The sequence below is a fragment of the Protopterus annectens genome, chromosome 3.part1 (genome assembly GCF_019279795.1).
Source record: "Protopterus annectens isolate FY-2018-M chromosome 3.part1, PAN1.0, whole genome shotgun sequence".
NCBI lineage: Eukaryota > Metazoa > Chordata > Ceratodontiformes > Protopteridae > Protopterus > Protopterus annectens.
The window spans coordinates 605,790,337-605,809,925 of record NC_056732.1 but is presented as its reverse complement, the minus strand read 5'-3'; the positions used below and the strand labels follow the sequence as shown (position 1 = coordinate 605,809,925).

Here is a 19,589-nt window from a genome sequence, read left to right as displayed (position 1 = left end):
GTGTTCTGGCCTCCCAGGGAGAGGAGCCTTTGAGGTGAGGGAGTGTCCTGACCTCTGAGCCTGGTCAACGGTCCACCCCTCTAGCTCCCCCCTCTTCAGTGCCTGCAGATGCCTCTTGCCAACCTCTTGCTCACAGGCCCAGGGATCCATCACCCCAGGTTTCCCCACTGGAATTTCCTCCTCTTCCGAGGTTTCTCCTGATCCTGCAGGGAACCCCCTAAGAGGAAACACACAGACTCCCTGAGTCTACTACATCTGATACCGACTTAGATGAGTCGGAGGGTTCGGTCCCCTCTGAGGATGTCTCTTTTCAGACATCCTTGAGCTCCTCAAACAGAGGGGAATTGGCCTCCATTGACCCCTCCGAGGATGAGTCGGTATACCTGGAGGCTTTGGATCCCGACCCTCCACCTCCTGGGTGTCTCCGCCGACCCACTCATGCAGGTAGTGGCTCCAGATTCTGTGGAACCTGTCCCAAGAAGACCATCCAAATTCATTACGGCCCCTGGACAAACAGTTCCTTTCCAAGGGTGTTCGGTGGATGCTATGGTGGGCGGCTGCCACTAAGAAGGAATTGGCGGATCCTTCAGTACCTGTCCATCCTCCTAATAAGGACTCTAGGACCATGGACAGGTATGGAAAGCGGATGTTTTCTTCAGCGACCTTTGCTATGCGTTCGCTGAATTATCTTTGTCACTTCACCAGGCTTCAGCGAGATGTTCTCAAGGAACTGGGAGAAGTAGTCCAGGATCCTTCTGCTGCTGGGGCTCAGGAAAGATTGCCTCGCAGCTTGCTATCCTGAATTCCATATCTAACTCCTCCATGCTCATATCCTATGCAGCCGATGGAGGCACAGGAGTTGCTCTTAGGCGCCAAGCCTGGATGCGGCTTTGTAATTTCCTTCACTAATACCCCTTTGATGGTTCGGCTTTGTTGGACCTCAGGTGAAGGATACCTTGACCAGGTGTGATCAGGACGGTAAAACTCTGCCGTTGGAGTCCAGTTTTCCACTCCTTCTAGACCATACCCCAAGGGTCAGAAGGGGGAAGATGGTTCCAGAAGCCCAAGGAGCTACACCGGACACGTGGTCAGTTTACCCCAGAGGCAGAGGGGTAACAATACTAGAGGGGGGGTCCTCAGAACCAGGGCAACAGGGAGTCTCTTCCTGAGAAGCCCTTTCAGCATCCCTGGTGTTGCCCGACTGTCCACCCTTGGAGGCAGTCGGGGAAGGATTTCGCTGTACCCAGTAGCCTGGCAATCCCTATCTCAAGAGATGTGGGTACAGTCGATTATATCCGAGGGTTACAAAATCCCCTTCGAAAGGTTTCCCATACCTCTTCAATCCCTTCCAGACATCTCACCCGGTCAAAGGGATTTGGCAGAACAGGAGGTTTCAAAGCTCCTAGAAAAAAGAGCCCAGACTGTGCCAGCAGACCAGGTAGGATCCGTCTACTCCAGATTCTTTTGGTCCCCAAAAGGACGGGAGATTGGAGACCAATATTAGACCTGAGCAATCTGAACAGATTTGTCAAGAAGGCAAGATTCCGGATGGTCACGCTTCAGTCCATTCTGCCCTTTCTGGGCAAGGACAACTGGATGTGCTCTATAGACCTTCAGGATGCGTACTATCACATAAAGATTCACAGACGCTCCAGAAGGTTTCTCAGCTTGGGACCAGTCATTACCAATTCAGAGCCCTGCCCTTTGGCCTCACTTCAGCCCCCAGAGTGTTTACCAAATGCATGGCAGTGGTCACAGCTCATCTGAGACGTCGAGGATTCCAGGTGTTTCACTATTTGGACGACTGGCTCCTCTCCGCCACCACCAAGTGTCAGCTTCTTCAGTCCAGAGACTACACTCTACAGCTTTGTAGGAGTTTGGGAATTTCAGTAAACTTGAAAAATCTTCTCTGCCTTGCCAATCTATCACCTTTATAGGCAGAATTAAACACCGTCAAAATGTTAGCCAGACTAACAGATCAAAGAATTCTGGACATCCAAAATTTGTTCGGCTTCTTTGCAAAGCAACAAGATCAAAGCCAGATTTATACTGAAGGTTCTAGGTCTTATGGCTGCGGCCATTGTTCTTCTACCACTGGCTCGCTACATGCCTTCTGCAGTGGATGCTATTCACCCACAGTCTCCCGATGAGGCACGAAATCTTGGTAACACAGTCGTCGAGCTCATCTGAACTGGTGGATATCTTCCCTCTTCTTCATCAGGGCCGACCCTTTATTCCCCTCCTCCAGTTGCCACAGTCACTACGGATGCCTCTCTGATCGGGTGGGGGGCATTATCAGGGCAGGATGGTCCACGGGGCAACCCATAGAATACCATCTGCACATAAATGTCCTGGAGATGAGAGCAGTGCTTTTAACGCAAGCCCTCAACGACTTTCTTCCCCACGGGGACTATTGCAGTACAGACGGACAACATGTCCGTAGTCTGGTACATCAACAAGCAGGCGGGACCAGGTCCTATCCGTTATGAAGCTCTCAGACTTTGGCAGTGGGCGATCTCTTCTCAGCGGTTTCTGATAGCATCCCGGCAGGTCCAACCTATTAGCGGACAGGCTGAGCAGATCCATTCTGATGCCTCACGGTGGTCTCTCAATCAATCTGTAGTGGATCAGATTTTTCTGAAGTGGGGCACTCCTTGTTACGATCTTTTGCTACTCCTCAAAACAACAAGTGCCGATTTCTTCACTCTCTTTCCCCTTCCAGGCCAACCTCTGAGAGACTCTCTAACCCAGGATTGGCCCCGGGACTTCTGTACGCTTTTCCTCCTTTCCCTTGATTCCACAAGTCATTCAGAAAGCCACCGTTTTGAGAGCCAAGTTGATCCTCATTGCCCCATATTGGCCTCGACAAATTTGGTTTCCGTCTCTGCATCGTCACCTTCTGGTGCAGCCCTGGCATCTGGACCCAGTTCCGGATCTCTTGATCCACCAATCGGGTCAGCAGCACCGGGCCATTCATTCTCTCAACCTCACTGCTTGGTTGCTCCACTTCCTACCTAGCCAGGCTACCGATGATTTCGGACTCAGTCAGAGACATTTTAGTCTCTTCCTTGAAGTCGTCCACTAGGACTGTTTATGCTAGCAAGTGGCGACGTTTTTCTATTTGGGCTAATTCCAGAAATATTGACCCCTTACTGCTCCTGTACATTCGGTTTAGATTTCCTGGCGGAGGTTTTTCATTCAGGATCCTCGCCATCTACAGTCAAAGTACAACTGGCTGCTATTTCTATATCATGTTGGCCTGCATGACAATAACATTATGTCTCATAGGTTATGCAAGGCCTTTCCTAAAACCACCTATAAAGCATCCTCCTCCGCAACGGGATCTAAACTTAATGTTGGCATCCTTGATACCACCTCCTTTTGAACCACCTGCTTCATGTTCTTTGAAGTGATTGGCCTGGAAAACTATATTTTACTGGCTGTCACTTCTGCAAGAAGGGTTTCGAGATTCAAGCTCTCTGCATCCGTTCCCCTTATTTGTTTTCATAAGGACAGGGTATCATTAAGAACTAACCTTCCTTTCTTCCCAAAGTCGTATCTCAAACCAACATTAACCAATCTATAGATCTACCAGTCTTTTTCCCAAACTATTCCGACAGAGCTGAACAGAAACTGCATTTTTGGATGTCCATCGTCAGCTCAGGTACTATTTGCATAGAACTAAACAATTCAGAAAATCGGACCAATTATTTGTCTCCTATGCAGAAAACAGGATAGGTCTTCCAGTATCTAAAGTGACCTTATCCAGATGGTTGACTTCCTATTTCCTATGTGTACTCTCTCAGGGGCAAACAGCTATCTTCTAAGCCAAAAACACTCAACCAGGAGTCTATCCACTTCTGCAGCTTTTCAGGATAGACTACCCATTGATACCATTTGTGCAGCAGCTACTTGGGCCACACCTCATACCTTTGTCTCTCATTACAAGTTGGACTTGGCCTCTAGAGATAGGGCCAGTTTTGGTTCCACAGTTCTCAAGAGTCTGTTCCATTGAGCCACCGGGATACAGGTGCTAGGAGTCCCATCCAGCAAGAATGAAGGCGAGATTGACAACTTAACATTTAGAAGTTATGTACCTACCATAACGTTCCATGTTAGTTGTCTTCTCGCCTTCTTTCTAGGCCCCTCCCTCCTTCCCCTGGCCTGGACAGATCTTGAGAGTTCCTATTAGATTGTTTCCTCCGATGCGTTGTTAGAGGATTTCTTTTAGGAACCATTGTTCCTATTTCTGTTAGGATAGTCTTTAGCAAGGTTAGTTAGCTGCCAAACGAGATCTGAGGTAGTTCCGCCTTGCATCATGGGATATAGGGTTGCCTCGAGCTGGTAAAAGGAGTTCTCGAGCTAAAGCAAACCCATCCAGCAAGAAAGAAGGCGAGAGAAGACAACTAACATGGAACGTTATGGTAGGTACATAACTTCTAATTGTTTGTGAGTAGCTTGCAAGCTTTAGGCAGGTCAGGTAACTTATTCAAAAGCATCTAATGTGTAACTTTGAGACTGGGGACCCAAAATATGGCTCACTTAATTTACATGGCTCAGCATAAGTCATTATATATACTTAGGATGAAAAGTAGCACAATGTTTCCCGAAACTAATGTCACAGTCATTATAGTAATGGTGTAATCATCTCTTTGGTAAACACAGCCATAGTTAAACAGAAATATGATTACATCACCCTGAAGGACAAAAACAAATGATCACCATTTCGTAAGTTACTTAAATTAGGCAAAAATGACACATTTTCAGTAAATTCTGTTAGAATTATTCTTTTTATTTAAAACAGTTTTTTAACCCTTTTCAGTGGCCTCCACTACTAGCTGACAGTTGACCTATACTTTCCTCTTCCTGTGAAATTCTGACTGGGCCTTTGGAGTGGGCGCACCAAGTCCCCACCTGCCCATAATTACACTGAGCCATGAGGCAGGACATGGGTCTTACTACTCATTTACACTCTGCCAGAGCATTCCAGCTTCCACATTCACTGCAGAGGATGGGTCCATCCTGTTTCCTAGGGTGAGAGCCAAAGCTCATTTGTTTTTCTAGAACAGTCACACGAGCCTAATACTTATGAGAGGTGAGAGTCAGGAGGGAGAGCGCAGAACAGTTAAGTCAGAAGAATCTCTCTGGAGCTCCTGTCCTTGTAAACAGCTCCCTTAAATTCAGCAAATAGCTGCTTGGCCATAGGATGCATGTACACCTCCACATACATGTCATTCTCCTATTTTCAGCATGCATTATCACCAATACTCAGCTCATGCTTATCACGTCAAAGCTTCACAGCTGCAGCAACTGGTATTCTCAATAGGTGCAGCACAAGTGGTGGACCAGCACTATATGTCTGTCTCCCCAGAGACTGAGCGAGCCAGCTGTAACTGCTCATCTCTATTCTCCTGGTCCTGTCCATCTAGTGCCCATGCCACTAGTTAAACATAGGTCACTGGGTTGCAATTAGGGCTTTATACCTCTGTGCAGTAGCAGTGGGGAAAACTAACAGTTTTGAATATGTGACCCTTTATTCTTGATGCTGACCTCCTGAGAAGTGTTATACATAGGTTAACATGGAAGATATCAGATGTATTTTAAATGTTAAGAAAGAAAAGAATCGTGCATTGAAAATTAAAAAAAAAAAACATTCTTCGGTAAATTTTGTTAGAATTATTAGCTCTTTTAATGAAAATTAACTGTTATGAATAGAATGACCCTTTATTCTTGACACTGACCTGCTATGAAGTATTTAAAACTAGGTCAGTCATAGAATATGTCAGACATGTTTAAATGCTGGGAAAGAAAAGATTTGCACATCCTAGACTGAGGCTAGGTGATCAGACGCTGTCTAGTTGTTTTTGTTCTAATAGAGCCACTTATACAAACAGAAATAATTATTAGAATATAATTTACATATAAATGCAGTTTGTTGAAAAATACCTAGATACAGAATTAGACCCTGAAGACAGCAATTTGCAATTAAATTATTAAGGTCCCTGATAAAACTTGAGTTCAATCTTTCTTGACCTTTTTGGAATTCAAATTCTTCAAATTAAATTTGATTATACAGAAACAAAAACTATTTAACATACATGAGGCTTTTGATTTGCATTGCCTGAATCATTGATAGAACTTATATAGCCTGCAAATATTATTTCATGGTGGGGGAGTGGTGCTTGTGCTACAGTATGTGTTACTGAAAATAAAAAAGATGAACTTTAAATCTAGGTATGGATAAATCATTCTAGGAGTACAGCAGAAGTTCCTGAAAAATGCAGTATCTTCTTAAAAAGCTGATATGCAGTGGCACAGAACTTTCTTGTAAGATATTCTAATGCTTTAACTCAACACTGCATTTTTTAGCAATTAGAAAAGTTTCACTCAGTGTAAGAAGAGACTGAGCAGCCTGCTTGGAATGATATTATATAGACAGGGAAGCTCATGCTAATTATACCACATGATTAGTGAATAAAACTGCATCAACTCTGTATTTAATTACTAAGTGACATTTCATTCCCCAAAAACAATTTAATATTTTGTTTTTCCCTGGTTCCTGAGCAATTCCCATACATTTACAAATGTATAATATCTAGGACATATTTGACTTGACTTTGCATGACATGAGGTAATATACATTGTCTACTTGTAACAGAATGGCTTCCTTCTGATTAGTCCCTCTCCAACCCTCCATCCATCCAAAAGTCAGGTTCACTTTTTCATGCTTACCAGATGGAGTACATCAGATACTCCTATATGAGTTCTTTGCTGCTTCTCCTTTCTTTTTTGTTACCTTTCCTGAGTTTCTTGTTTATTGTTATACTGTAATGATCTGATGTTGTCCTTTTCATTTTCCTCACAAATGGGTCTAGGATCCGATCCTTGGATCTGACTCAACAGCATATATAATGCTTCAAATCCAAATCTCAAGCTCTTTCCTCTATGCATAATATTCTATTCCATCCCCAACAACCCAGATCTTATTTGCCACCATCGTGACATGATAAACCAATCTCGAGCGGAGAGTTGTACCTCTTTTGACTACTTATTGTTAAGCTTTAGATAATCATTTGCTATTAAAATATTATAGTTAGTGCTCTTTCGTTCCTCCTCCCTCTAATTGTCTTTAGGTTGTCAGTGATATTAGGGTTTATTTTCTATATCCCTACCATTCCCCTTTGCCTTTTGTGCCTTCTTGGCACTTCTTTTTCACCTAAGTGATACATCTATAGATATTAAAAAAAAAACAACTTTTGTGTGTTTAGAGTTAGTACACTGTTAACCGTACCTTTTTTGTTTAGCTTAGTTTAAGTGGGTAGTTTAGTCAGAGTGTGTAGCTCATGTGTTATTAGCCTTTCAGGTTATACTGTTTTTTGTATAGTTTCTCTAGTTTCTGTAGTTAGAGTTTACGGTTTCTCCATTTGTGGAAATGTCTGAGAAACCCACCAGTTTTAAGAAATGGACTTCTTGTGAGCATAAGATTTCCAAGTCTGATGCCCACAGGAAGTGCATTTACTGCCAGGGGCCTGAACATCTTAAGTCATCCTGCGATATTTGTGCCACCTTTAACCCCAGGACCGTCTCGACAGGTGCAATAAATTGATACTAAAGGGTTTACTTCTAGTTTCTAATTTGGCTCAAACCCCCCTCTAAAGCTCTTCAAGTTTCCATAGATTCCAGGAAATGAGTCCTCCAGAAGTCTGAGCGCTTCATTGGAACAGTCTGAAAAACTCAGGAAGACTTCGGATCTGACTTTTTTAAATCCGAAGGCTACTGCTCCTCCCTTGAATCCACAGGCCCATTGGATCCAACATGTGTGATTCCTTGCCCTCTACCTCTTCTGTCCTTGGCTGCTTCAGCTCCGAGGAGTGGAGAGAAGTTACCCCGGGTCTGTCAGACTTTCAGGCAGTAGAAAGGACTTTCTCTTTGCATAGAGAGCCATCCTCTCTAATCTCTGATCTTACCGCTCGGCACTCATCGGGTCTGAGCTCTGAGACCATCATTTCTTCTCCTCAAGGTCAGCCAGTTCTGGGGAAGCCTTCACACATGTTCCCCAGAGGGATCCCCCCCTACCAACACCTCTTCCAAGCACCCCACAGAAGAGGTACCACAGAAAAGAACGTGTAAGAAGGAAGTACACTTTCCTATGGAGTCTGTCATGGAAGACACCGATTTTGATGAGGAAGAAAGATCCCCCTAATCGCCACCTGATGATGTCTGCTTTGGGGTCATCCTTGAAATCCTTAAGCAGAAGGGTGTCTGGTCTTCCCAATCTCCTTTTCTTGAGGAATCGGTGTTCCTGGAGGATTTTGAGACTGGGCCATCTACATCTTGGGTGACCCCCTCTACCCCCGCGGATGAAGTTATTGACCTGGTTTCCCACCAAGCTTGGAAGGAATCTGATACTGTTGAGCCCATCCCCAAGTACCTGGACAAGTTTTCCATTCAGATAGACCTCACTGGAGCAAGGGAATCCCAGTTGATGCCATAGTTGTGGTGGCAGCCACTAAGAAAGAGCTAGCTGAACAAAGCTCCTCTGTCCATCCACTGAACAGGGAGTTCAGAGTGATGGACAGATTTGGAAAGTGTGTGTACACCTCAGCTACATTTGTGCACCAAGCTCCTGTGTCCATCCACTGAACAAGGGAGTTCAGAGCGATGGACAGATTTGGAACGTGTGTGTACGCCTCAGCTACATTTGTGCTGAAGTCCTTGAACTACCTGGTGTAGTTCACTCGTTTGCAAAGAGATCTGACCAAGGAGCTTTCAAACTGTCTCTGTCTGTGGTGGACCTCAAGAAGGTTTCTCCTCAACTGGTCACTTCTCTGTCCATTTCCAATACATCAATGAGGTTGATCTCCCATGTGGTGGAGGGTGCCTTGAGGGCAGCCAGTTCAGGCATAGCCATTTTGTTACATGCCTGAAAGAGGCTATGCAACTTCATGGAACCCTTTAAGGCATCACTTGTTCTGAAGTAGTTAACTTAATTTGATCAGCAACCTGTGGGTATCGGATCCGTCCTCGGATCCGAGCCGGCAGCTTTCCAAGCTAAAATATCCGAGCTCTCAGCTCCTCCCCCTTACCCATAATGCCCTGCAACCTCCCTCCAGTCCTCAGATCTCATTTGCCGCGGCTTCTGATAGCTTCTAGCAATGAGCTCTTGGCATTGGGTGTAAGTTAAAGAAACTTTAAAACTTTAAAAAACTCTTTCTAGGTTCTTTTTTGCGTGTTGAGTGAGTGTTGTAGGCCATTAGTTTTTGTTTATATACCTCTTTCCACCTTTTCTTGTGGTAATTTAGTGTTTAAATTCAACTTTTTCCCTCCCCTTTACTGTGTGCATGTGGTGCGTGCGATGGCTGAAGGGCCTAAGGCCATTTTTTCAAAATGCACTGAGTGTGGCCATAAGCTGTCCCCAGCGAATGGTCACACTCAGTGCGTTCTCTGCCTAGGGGTAGGCCACTTGTCTTCTGGCTGCCAAGTATGTGCGGCCTTCAACCCCCAAGCTTTGAGGGATAGGAGGAATAAGTTATTCCTGGCAGGGCTTTTGCCTGCGGATTGTTCTTCCTCCTCTCCCTGTAAGGCACCAGCCGCGGCTGCCCTGCCTTCAGTTCCACCTCCCCTGACTGGGACTCAACCTCCCTCTGTGTCTCAGGGAGAGGGGGACTCTTCTTCTAGAGAGAAGAGGCACAAGGATTGGGAGCGGCATAAAAGCCATAAGAGGCGGGCAGAGTCTCATTCCTCTGCTCCGCCAGCCAAAGTAGCTAGCCCTCCCAGGAGGGTCTCCCGGTCTCCACCCTCTCGGCTCCGTTACCCCCGCTTTTCCCCAGAGCCGGAGGAGGAGTACCGGTCTCCCTCTAGGTCTTCGAGGCGGCCTTCCCGGCCTGCTTCGGCGACCTCTTCGAGATCCACCAGAAGCATGTCTAACGCTGATTTGGACCAGATGATGCGTCGATTCTTGCAGGCCCAGATGCAGACGGGAGTGCTCCTGCTTCCCCCCCCTCCAGGGGGGGAGCTTGGCCCCTTTCTTTGCCCCAATTGCTCCTTCTCCGATTCGCTATTGGGTTTCAGAGTCTTTGGATCCGAGCCGTCTCGGACCCGGGGAGTCGTCGGCGCCGACAATGGTGGCTACTTCGATGCCGACAGTACCCTCGAGCGTGTCGGATCCAAGCTCTTGGGGCCGAGAGCCGAGCTTCGGAGCCGCAGGGGTGAGTGTGTCTTCGGTGCCGTTTCGGTCGGAGCTCACTTCCCTTTCGGGTCCAATCGCATCGGCTCAGACACCTTTCCTTGCATCGGAGTCGAGGGGGCTGCTCTCGGAGCCAGGGGAGAGTGGTTCACCCTCGGCTTTTGACGTAGTGTAGAGGGTTCTGTCGAAGAGTTCCAGGTCCCCGGTCTGGGCTACGGATCCACCCGTCACTCCCGCACATTTGGGCCTATATTCCATTGTCCGGCCCCAGGGACAGCCTGCGTCGGCGCTCCAGTTGGTTCCCGTAGGGGAACAGGACCCCGTTGGTGAGTCCTCCTCGGACAGTCCCTCCGAGGAGGTGCCTCACAAACGAAAGTGCAGAAGGAGACACATGGACTCCCCTGAGTCCCTCACAGAGGACACAGACTTAGAGGAAGGGGAAGGTTCCCCAAGGTCACCCCCAGAAGACGTCTCCTTCGGAGGCATTATGGAAATGATACGTATCAGAGGGGGGTGGTCTGCCCAAAAACCTTCCTCCGATGAGTCGGTGTTTCGGGAAGCATTTGACACAGGCCCGTCTACCTCTTGTGTGTGTGTGTGTGTCCCCCCCCCCCCGGCTGATCCCCTGATAGACTTGATTACTACCAGGGCTTGGCAGGAGCCGGACACCATGGAGCCAATCCCTAAAAGACCAGACAAAATACTCAGCCCCCCTTCTGACAGGTGCGGAATAAAGGGTCCCCAGTAGATGCCATGGTGGTGGCGGCTGCCACTAAGAAGGAACTAGCACAGCAAAGTTCCTCTGTCCATCCTCCTGATAAGGAATCTCAGACGATGGACCGTATTGGAAAGTGGATGTTTGCTTCAGCTACCTTTTCTATAAGGGCGCTGAATTACCTGGCACACGTCATCAGGCTCCAGCGAGACTTGATAAAGGAATATGCTGGAGCTCCCCCAGAGTCCATGGCGGCCGAGGACAAATGGACCTTTTCGGCTCACATGGCCACTGTAAAGTCAATTTCTAACACTTCCATGCGGCTCCTCTCCCTTGCCATGGAGGGAGCGGCTAGAGCTAGTGGAGCAGGGGTCGCCTTACGGCGCCATGCCTGTCTTCGCCTTTGTGACTTTTCGGAACCCTACAAGGTGTCCTTCGCGAACGCTCCCTTTGACGGTTCTACGCTATTTGGCAAAACCATCTGTGACACGTTGCTCCAGAGCAAGAAAGATGGGAAGACGCTGTCGGCTGTCGAGATCCACTTCTCTAATCCTCAAAGGTCCTTGTCAAGGAACCAGAGAGAACAGAAGAAGATGTGGTTCCTGAAGTCCCAGCATTCCCGTCCCACTCCGGACCTCTCGTCCTTCAGAGGCAGAGGAGGACAAGGTGGACGCTGGCCCAGAGGCAGAGGGGGGCCGAAGATTTTCGGGTCCAGACAGCCTTTCTGAGACCGACCCGCGCAACAGCCCTGAGAGCTTGCCTGGCTGTCCCTCTCTGGAGGCAGTCGGGGGACGTTTTTCGGAGCGCCTACAAAGTTGGGTGTCCATTACTGCAGATCGTTGGGTGCTCTGAATAATATCCAGAGGTTACACTATTCCCTTTCTGCATCTTCCCCCTTTAACGAAGCACCTTCCCGATGTTCCACCCGATCAAAGGGGGGTGGCGGCTTTAGAAATTTCGAAGTTGCTAAAAAAAGTGCCATCCAGCACGTCCCCCCAGAGCAGTCAGGATTAGGCAATTACTCCAGGTTCTTTTTGATGCCGAAAAAGACGGGGGACTTAAGGCCAATTCTGGACCTGTCATCTCTAAACCTGTTCATTGCCAAAGAGAAATTCCGGATGGTCACTCTGCAATCTATTCTCCCTCTCTTACAGGAGAATGACTGGATGTGCTCCATAGACCTCAAGGATGCGTACTACCATATTCTCATGGACAGATGGCCCAGGAGGTTTCTCCGCTTTCAGCTAAGAGCCAATCACATTCAGTTCAGGGTTCTTCCGTTCGGCCTCACCACAGCCCCCACGGTGTTCACCAAGGTCATGGCAGTTGTAGCAGCCCACCTGAGACTTCAGGGAATTCAGGTATTTCCATACCTGGACGATTGGCTCCTCACCGCCCCCACCATGCATCTGCTTTGCTCCGCCATATATACCCAAACTAAGTGGGGGGCTGTGCCCCCCACACCTCCCAACTATATATACAAACTCCAGGATCACACTACAGTGGGGAAAAGGGCATATACCTTTTACTTGCCTTACAGTACTCTACACAGTGCCAGTACTTCACTTCATTGAAATGAGATTCGGTAAAATGAGTTTTCAGTAATTTGAGCTTTCAGCGATTTGGTCAGGGTGAATTCAAATTCAGTGAAATGAGCTTTTAATGAAACAAAGTAGATGTGTGTGTGTGTGTGTGTGTGTGTGTGTGTGTGTGTGTGTGTGTGTGTGTGTGTGTGTGTGATATATATATGTAAAAACAACCAAAAACCTACGGAAAAAAGAAAACACTTATAGGAATCACAACTTCAAAAGGATTAAAAACTAAAAAAGGAAAAAAAAAACATTAATAAAAGAGGAAATAACAGAGATGAACCTGTGTTTTAGCTCTTTTGTCCTTTAATGTGTAAGAACTTCATCAGAAGTACAAAATCTAGGTAAAAGATCTTTTTATAATACGTGCAAGTTAGTAAAAAAATGCAAGACATTAAATTCACCAATTATCTTTAGAATTTCAAAAGTATACAACCTTGCAACCTGTGAGCAGATGCGTGTCTCTGTCATAAATAAATCAACAAGTTTTGATTGACAAGGTAAAGGAGTGTGGGTGGGGGTTACCTTAAATTAGGCTAACCAACGTAACACACATTTGATATTCAGGCTATCATTAATGCCTGGTGCTACTTCGGAGTTCAGTTTCAACTGCCATTTCAGTTCCTTTAATTGCAACAGAGAATTTGCTTTTTAGACAAAAACATCAAGTTGGTCTACAATTATGAACTTGAAAAAGAAGAAGCTACAACAGAGAGAGCTGTGCTTACCCAAAATATTAGTAAAATCCTTATGACACACCGCTGCGCATTGCTCTTTAACATGGTCAGAGTGTCTCCTGGTTTTCCCTATATAAAATGGTACAGAATTTCTGTTTAGGAAAATTATTTGGCATCCTGAAAATTCACAAAGATGCCCGAGACCCATTTTTCCATCATATCTCAAATAAAAGAACAAAGGCGGAGAAAATAGCTGAGTACGTAGACACTGTATTAAATCCCATCATTTAATCTACCCCATTTTACTTGAAGGACTCTTGGGACTTTTTATATGAGCTGTTCCAAGCAAAAACCATCACTAAAACTTGCTTGTTAGTTACTTTAGACATTGTTTCTCTCTACACTAATGTACCCCACTAGGAGGGGTTGAATTATATTCACCTTTTTTCTGTAGAAGTATGCAAAATTTTCATGGGAGAAAATAGCAAACTTATCCACACTAATGTCTACTGTACTACATAACATTTTCTGTTTTAATGGGAGAATTTATCAGCAAGTGAAAGAAGTGGCAGTGGGGTCTAAAATGGCCCCGGATTATGTGAACCTGGTTCTAATCGCATGGGAGTTGGAAAAACTAATTCATCTACCAGGTTTTGAACATGCTTATTTATAACGTTGTTATGTTGACAATATATTCTTTGTGTGGGGTAGTAGTGAAAAAGAGGTGTCTATTTATACAGTCCCTATCAGACAGCATAGGTTTCCTCCAGTTTGTTTTGTCTGGTTGTGGCACGAATGTCTCATTCTTGGATGTACTGCTCACTTTAAATCCCACTATAGGCAAACTGAGCTCCAACAGTCACAGAAAAGAAACATTCAGGAAACACCTTTCTTCACTATATGAGCCAACAACCACATTTCATGAAAAGAAATGTGGTATGTGGTCGCTATCTCATATAGTCAGTGAGGATAGTGATTTCCATAATGAGGCGATTTTTTTAACCAGTCTGTTTCAGCAAAGAAATTACCCGGCCCACCTACGTAACCAAATCACATCAGAAGTCACAGCTGATCACCACACTAAATTTAAACCCATTCTAAGACATCATGGATTCTCGTCTAAGAAAAATCTGGCATCTTCCTCTGTTCGAACTTTGAGTTTTCCACTTCTCATCGGCAGGGACATGGGAAGTATCAAACAGATTATTTCTTCAAATTGGAAAATTATTACGAGTGATAATGAACTTAAGAACTTGCTAGAGCTTAGGCCATGCTTTTCTTACAAACGCACAAAGACATTAAGATATTACTGTGAAAATACAGATCAGCCTTTTCTGTTAAACAATTCACCGATCCCTAATAAACCTAATAAGATGTTTGCATGTGGGAGATGTGTATCTTGTGAGTTTATTCTTACATGCCAAAGTTTTGTTTTTAAGCACTGTAATTACACTGTCAATTTTACCAGATACTTAGACTGTCATAGCATGTTTGTTGTTCATGCTGCTATATGTGATTCATGTGAAAACTTTTATATAGTGAAAACCAGCAGGAGAGACTCTGACTGTATTAAAGAGCACTGCGCAGCGGTGTGCCATAAGGATCTTACTAATGCTTTGGGTAGGCACAGCTCTCTTTGCAACAGCTTCTCCCATTTCAGTTTCATAATTTTAGAGCAACTTGATGGTTTTTTTTGGAGATACAAATTCTCTCTTAGAATTAAAGGAGCTGAAATAGCATCTGAAACTGAACTCTGAGATAGCACCAGGCATTAATGATAGCCTGGGTATCAGATATGTTACATTGGTTAGTCTAATTTAAGTTAACCCCCACCCATACTCCTTTACCTTGTCAATCAAAACTTGTTGATTTATTTATGAGAGAGACACATATCTGCTCATAGGTTGTAGGGCTGTATACTTTTAAAATTCTAAAGATGATGAATTAAAAGTCTTGCATTTGTTGATTAACTTGCATGTACTAAAAAAGACTTTTTACCTGGCTTTTGTATTTTTGATGAAGTTTTTAAACATTAAAGGATGAAAGTGCTAAAACACCGGTTTGTCTCTGTTATTTCCTCTTTTATAAATGTTTTTTCCTTTATTAGTTTTTAATGATTTTGAAGTTGTGATTCATATATATATATATATATATATATATATATATATATATATATATGTGTGTGTGTGTGTGTGTGTGAGTGTGTGTAGCATGTATGATCGAGTTTCATGGAGCACTCAGCCTTTTCACAAGTGACATACTGAGAGTGTGTGAAGGGATGTCATGCTTCAGTGAAGAACAGGGGATTAGCCCATTTCCTCACTGTAGTGCGATCTTGGAGTTGGTATATTTAAAGTGCAGGAGGTGTGGGGGCTGTAGGGGTGCATAGCCCACCCCCTGCAAAATAGTAGAATTAATGTATCGTTGACTGTAGAGTTCGACGGTATGTTAATGTGCATAGCAGGAGGTGAGTGACATCACCTCCTGCTATGTCAAATACATTGAACCACAGTTGTCGATGTATTCATTTTTGCTTTGGTTTCTTATTCGAAATTCCATATTCAGCATTTCGGGTCGACATTTTCCATGGTCAACTGAAGCTGATTCGAAATTTCAATAGTAAACCTATATATATATATATATATATATATATATATATATATATATATATATAGGTTTACTATCATAATGCCGACGTGCACTTGCACGGCTATGAAGTATTCGAACAACAGATGTTCGAATACTTCATATTTCGGCAGGTGATGTGAGCGAACGTTACCATTGCGAATGGATTGTGCATTCGCAATTCTAACGTTCGCTCATGTGAGGGGATCGCGGTACAGTGCGGTTAGGGAAATACATCCCTTTCCTCACTGTAGTGCGATCTCGGAGTTGGAATATTAAGTTGGGGGGGTGTGGGGGGGTGCAGGGGGGCTGTGTGTTTAGGCTAGGTAGGTAGTTACGGGACGGGTGGGAGTGCTGTGTATTGCCGTAAATGTCACGAGCGACATTTTCGACAATACACAGCTGTTTTCGACATTAGGACAAATCGGAAATGTTCATTTCCGATGTATAAATTCGAAAATACAGACACGTTTTATTCTGATTTTCGAATTTATGATAGTAAACCATATATATATATATATATATATATATATATATATATATATATATATATATTTGGATTTGTATCACTTCACTGAAAGACCATTTCACTCACACCCTTTCACTGAGACCAAATCACCTAAAGTTAATTTCTCCTAAAACTCATTTCACTGGCAAGTAGTACTGTCAGGCAAGTCAAAGATATATGTCCTTTTCCCCACTGTAGTGCGATCCTGGGCGCGTAGCCCCCCACCTAGTTGGGTTTTACCAAATAATGTAAAATAAAACCAGACAACAGAAAAACAAATTAAGTAGGGGGCTATGCCCCCCACACCCCCCTAACTATATATACTAACACCAGGATCCCACTACAGTGGGGAAAAGGACATATACCTTTGACTTGCCTTAGAGTACTACTTGTCAGTGAAATGAGTTTTAGGTGAAATGAACTTTAGCTGATTTGGTCTCAATTTAATGGGTGTCAGTGAAATGGTCTTTCAGTGAAGTGATACAAATCCAGATATATATATATATATATATATATATATATATATATATATATATCCATATATATATATATATATATATATATATATATATGTATATATATTCTGATAAATCAGTGAGCGTTGCAGTCAGTCATAATGACAGACAGAGTTTCATACGTCATACTGTTTTGAAAAGGCATGTTACTGAAAAGCTATTGTCCTTTTAACCTTTTAAGTAAATTAGATGAATATTTAAAAACTGTCCTTGATTTTAGATCTTTGTCCCTAGTTCATGAGCAAAGAAGCTGAGAGGTGTATGGGGAACTCTGTAATGTGTGCATGTGAATGTTTTAAGTAGTTGATCTTTCATATTGCATACTGGATTCTCTCTCATATATTGAAGTCACTGAATTATAAGCACTTTGACACCAAGTTGTTTGCTTCCCACTGTCCCTCTTTTCCTTTTGCTGTTTGTTCTGCACCCCCTGTGTTGGTCTACTTTCCAGACAGTGTCCTCTTTTACAAATTCCTGGCTGTGCTACTGAGGACTGGTCAGCAGACCCTTTTCAATCACAACTGCACTGATGTGCAATAAAAATAATGATATTGCTTTTCTGTCGTTTAGATTGTGTTTTCCAACAACTAAGTCAGAAAAAACACCCAGTTCTTATTTGGTGCATTTCTAACGCAGCGAATAAAACTAGCTTTTTTTAATGAATTACAACATTTTGTCTGGCAGTTGACAAAATGGTTAAGGCTTTAAATTGTTAAGAGTTACTTCGTGTGGTACATGGCTTGACTACCTCAACCTTTATTTGTCTTCTGTATGACCTTGAGCAAATCATTTAACCCAGATAGTGTTTGGGGAAATTGGGAATTTGGGCTAGGCTCATTAATTGTTTCCTGGACAGAGTGCCTACTAACTACCTATGAACATGTTTTCAACTGTTTGTGTATTTGCTACTGGAGTTATTGGTGTATCAGTTCTGATTCATCATCTCACAACCGTCATGGAGCTATTAGATTCATAGGTTCGTAGGTGATTACAAGATTAACGGCTTAAGAATCCTTACAAGCCTACCCAATGTAACCCGATTGTACCCAATATATGGTCCCTAGGGGCAAGAGGATGCAGCAGTCTCTCATATTTATGAGTACCAAATCTGGGATACTAGTTCCCATAGTGGGAGTGCAGACTAGCTGCTTTAGGGTTTTTTAATTATCAGAGAAATATTTGAGCCTGAATGTTAGTTTCATGATGGTGAATCTGTAGCTAGCAAGAATATGGTAATATATTTTTCCCATGGTTAGTGGGACATGGATTAGCTCAAGAATGTCATATTTTTCAACAACCTTGAGGTGTGCTTATCCTTCATGTAGATAGATACACCTTCACCTTTTGCTCTTTCATTTTCAAAGGTTGGTCAGAATGTATGAAAGCTGTTTTAGACATACATTGCTGAAGTGCATTCTGTGGCTTTGAACCATGTTTCAGTTATTGCACAGACATCAGCATTCTCCAGAATGAGGAGAGCTTCCAGGGAATACAGCTTCTTTTTGAGACTCCTAGCAATGAGTAGTAACACCTTTAGCTTGTCCAGAGTACCTTTTGTTATGTTGAAAGTCTTGTCTGTTTGGCAATGCCTAAAAAGGTACTATAAGGGTGAATAATGTTTTAGCCAATATCTGAAAGCATAGAGGTGAAGACCATCCCTGACAAAGTATAGTGACCTGTCAACCATGTCCTCTTAGGTTGATATGTACTGGACCCCTTTGCAATGACACCAGTAGTTAAGCCAATTGTTAAAGTCAGTTGTTTTCTGCTGGCATTGTGGTATCATTCTTGGAGATGCTGCTCAATGCTATGCTCGTACCTGCCTGTGGTACATATTCTAAGAGCTCAATCATGTCTGTCTTCATATAGTCCAAGAAGGTACATCTCAGGTTTCATGCCCACATGGACTATGACTTAGTTTTACTCGTAATTTGGGATAAATTACCTGAGTGCTTGCAGACCTTACGAATCCTGGCCCCTGACAGACAACTAACTGTAACCTTTCCCTTATCCAGCCTTGTAAGAGGGACATCAATGTGTCTGACAGTGAAGTCTCCTATGACCAGAGTATTGGGTTGTGGAGTGTTTTGCTTTATGGGCTTGGTAGTTGAGACACAATGAAATGTGGCTTTGTGTTGCGATGAGAAATGTCTCAATGTGAGAGTGTTCAATCTCGCCTTTGTTCTTACACATGGGTTCGGAGCCGATCCTCGGCTCCGTGTCGGCCGCTTGCAAGCTCTGCATCGAGAAGAAGCTCGAGATCACCTAATACCCACAATCCCCCTCTGCCTTTACCCCAGATCTAGTTTGCCGCTGCAGCGTTCGCATCACTGGGTCGAGCTCGAGCACCTGAGATAAGATTTAGAATTTTATTCTTGTATTTTTTCTTGGTACTTTAGTATTATAAAGCTATTTAGTGATAAGTTGTGTGTGTGTTGTAAGGTTAAGAGAATTTCGGTACCGTTAAGTTGTAAAACTTAGAGTTCTCTTCGGGGCCTACCACCCCTTATTGGATTTGACAACCGGATTGACTTTCACTACTGGATTTGACAATTTTACCGGACTTGACTATTTTACTGGATTTGACTTTTTTCTCCCTTATAGTGACATGTCTGAAAAGGCCAAATCGGGGTTCAAGCGTTGCCAATGTGGGCAAAAGATGTCAGTAACTGACAATCATAGTTCCTGCGTCTACTGTCTTGGCCCTCTCCATCTGCAAGAAGACTGCTCTATTTGTCATTCTTTCAGTGGGAGGGTCATGACAGATAGGCGCA

At 43.9% G+C, this 19,589-nt stretch overlaps 1 protein-coding gene across 2 annotated transcripts in view; it reads left to right on the top strand.

Annotated features, from left to right (window-relative positions):
* ATP9B (ATPase phospholipid transporting 9B (putative)) overlaps positions 1-19,589 on the top strand; it is a 4,837,291-nt gene that overhangs the window by 4,305,152 nt on the left and 512,550 nt on the right. The window lies entirely within an intron of this gene.